This window comes from Plasmodium inui (assembly GCF_000524495.1).
Source record: "Plasmodium inui San Antonio 1 unplaced genomic scaffold supercont1.104, whole genome shotgun sequence".
Classification (NCBI taxonomy): Eukaryota; Apicomplexa; class Aconoidasida; order Haemosporida; family Plasmodiidae; genus Plasmodium; species Plasmodium inui.
The window spans coordinates 21221-24578 of record NW_008481938.1 but is presented as its reverse complement, the minus strand read 5'-3'; positions in this window follow the sequence as shown (position 1 = coordinate 24578).

The following is a 3358-nucleotide window of genomic DNA, read 5'->3' as shown; positions in this document are numbered from 1 at the left end:
TACAGGCGATTATAGGAAAGTCCTGCATAACTGTTGGATCCACTCTTAGAGGAGATCTGCTGTCAGTTATCAATTCCACTGGTGTTGTCGAAGCCTCCTGTGCTCATAGAAAATATATGTATATATGACGTCCAATAAATTAACCTTTGTATTTAATTGAGGATAATAAGAGTTGCAAGGACAGATATCGTGCTTATTAATGCTATTCAGATACAATTGTGATATATTCATACTATGACTGTTGGTATTGTATGTTATATCATGCAAAACAGAGTTCATCATTTTTATATCAGCGCTTTGAAATACAGAGAAAACGATACGGATAAATAGTACAGATGTTGTTACTGCTTCTCTACAAACAGAGCTATGAAGCCTTGTCAGAATTGGAGAAGATTAATACTGCGGTGCTAATTTATCTGTTTCTTCATGTAAACAGATCTAAATAGCGCCCATTAGGTCGCGGCATCCCCATAGTTCATACGGAACCGAGAGATCTGTTAGTTATATTTATAATATATGCCGATTATAATGTTATTTCGGTGAATTCATTTTTTATATTTCAATTTTTAGATAACCGTCTTGTACTAAAGTTGTTTGCAGTGCGAATAAACATGCCTTTTTAATAAAATTATATCTAGGACTATGATATATCATACTCTATAGCAGGATTCTGGAAACATTATTCGACTGATTCATTATGTGTCAAATCACAAAGCTATCAGTAATTTATTGCTACTACTTGGAAGAACGAACCAGATAATTAGCCGCGAGATAGCTGTTACCATCCTTATTATTAACCTGCAAGAAGATGTGTCCCCAATCTGTGATAAGAATTTTTTAAATGTTTTTTATTTGTTGTGACTTTGCGATATTTACTTGGGATATCAATTTCTATGCGCATGGAGGAAGACTTCTATGAAAATTAGAAAGAAATTTAGTGGAAGAATGCACCCCCTCTAAGGAAAGAAATGGGCGTCTTCTTGGTTCAGATAATAATATAAGAGATAATCAGAGGCTTGAAAGACTCTTATGGTGTATGGTTGTTTTACCAAAATGAACTCCTCACTATAATGATAGTATATGAGCAGGCATAGCCCGATTTTGTATAATTTCTCCAGCACTTGTTAATTATTTTGTTTTTAAAATATTATCGTTAACATTATATGAGGGCAACTGTTGCTTATGTATGCAGAATAGTGGTATCTGGCTTAAATGTGATTATTAGGAATTAAGGAGGATAGGCTAAGTGTCTATTAATATATTTTATTTGAGTGCCTTAATGTAATTATTAATGGAAATATCTATATTTATTTATAAGGGCTGTTTATGAACCAGTTCCTTCATGCAATGTAGTATTGAAATTTTATTATGCATAAGGACCGTATTCCTTCTTTCCACTAAATATCTTCGAGAAAAGTATGAGGCTCCTTAGCTAAGCTGAGAATTGACAAAGTCAATATGCATACTGTACGGACCCGCTGCTATTTCGTAATGTGAGGAAGGATGCTCAAATTAGAAGTAAATGTAGTTGGCATATGTATAAAGTGAAGTGCGAAATTCTCGTAGTGACTTAAAGATAGATTTTACTCTAAGAAGGAGATCATATTAAAGAGGATATTCATAATGTTCTATTATGATACAAGACATAAACACTATATAGATATACATTTGATTTAGAGAGGGAATACCATAAGTATTAATGGACACCATTATGGACATTCATGTCTGTACTTAGTAATTGTAATATGTAATAATACAATTTTAAGTTGCTGTATGCGTTTGTATCGCTCCTGTTACATTTACATCGGAATCTCATTTTATGTTTTGTATTATGAGTATCGCAGCATGAATAACGTCTTGGGGCCATATTTGAGGATTAATCAGAGAATTATGCCTTAAGGAAGAGAAAATAAAGAATCTGCACATTTCAATTTTGAGCGAGATGTATGCTCAGAATGGGGAACTCTTTAACGTAATTTGGGAATTCTCTTCTAGTTTACACTATAAGGGATTTATTAAAATATGCTCTAAGTCAATTTAACGGAACGTGAAGAGAGAATACCCTGTGAAAATGTAGATGCTGTTGTTGAGTGATGCTATGAGAATGTCCTTTCCAAAATGGATGCGGAGTGATTGCTAAGGAATAGTAACACATAATTAGTCCATTTATATCAAGTTATAGAGCACATTTCGATTCATCAAATGCATTGTAATTAGAATAAGTTAGAATATAGTGTTCTTTTTTGAAGAGTGCAAGACGTGATGTGTATAAATTGGAAAACAAAAGAGATGCTCACAGATGTCCTCAAATGGAGCGTCCCTACCCGTTGTGCTAACTGTGGTTGGACAAGGACTGAGGAAAGTATAGTAGAGTACAAGAAATGAGGAAGATGCAAATCTCTTCTTAGAGTGACGCTTACATGTAAATTCCGGTAGAAGTTAATAAATTTCAGAAGGAGCCTTTTAATGGGACTAGGATATTTATAAATTCCCCGTCATATTCCGATTCCCGTGTTCAGCTCTTTCTGATTCATTAGTTTCCATCTATTATTGATCGTTAACTGCTTAAGGCATCTCTGGAAACTATTTTTCCGCGCTATAACAGTAAACACATGTGCAATGATGCGTTGTTAATAATGCATACCGAGAGGCGTGCGCGTGCGAGGAAAAAAAAGAACTGAGACAAATTAAGTATAACACATATCCTTTCGTGTCATTAAACCGTATAGAAAGCGTATATTATGCTATTTATTTTCGTTCCAGAAAGTGCCTCCTCGTTGGAAGCATATCGGGGCTCGGTTATTTATTGACGGATCTCATACAATTCCGAGATATTATGAAGTACGAAAGAATACCCTGTTAGCATGGTATTCTGAACTATTTGAATCACACAAAATACACGCTTTTAGTCTATAGGCATTACATGTTACAAGAACAACTAGAAATAATGTGTAACATAAATTCATTTTTATTTATAATTTTTGGGGAAATATTTTATGAAGCTCAAGGTAAGGAAAAAGGTGGCTGCGTAATTTCTATATTTCGTACGATATGACAAGAACATGGTAAGGGAAGCCGTAGAATCAATGGAGTTTACCGACAGGTCATGTTGCGGAAAAGAAATGTCTCATCCATTTCAATCTTTTTAGAAATTTTCACACAAAATCACATAATGCAACATGCGAAAAAGCAAGGAAGACAGGAACGCTTTACGGCTTGCCATATTTTGCTTACTATGCTGTATATGTCACAATTACTCTATGTACATCTAATGCTAGAGTTCATCAGAGGAAGCAGATCACAAAAGAAAAATAAGTGCAGATATTCCCTGTAAGCTATACTGAGTAATATGGGTAAT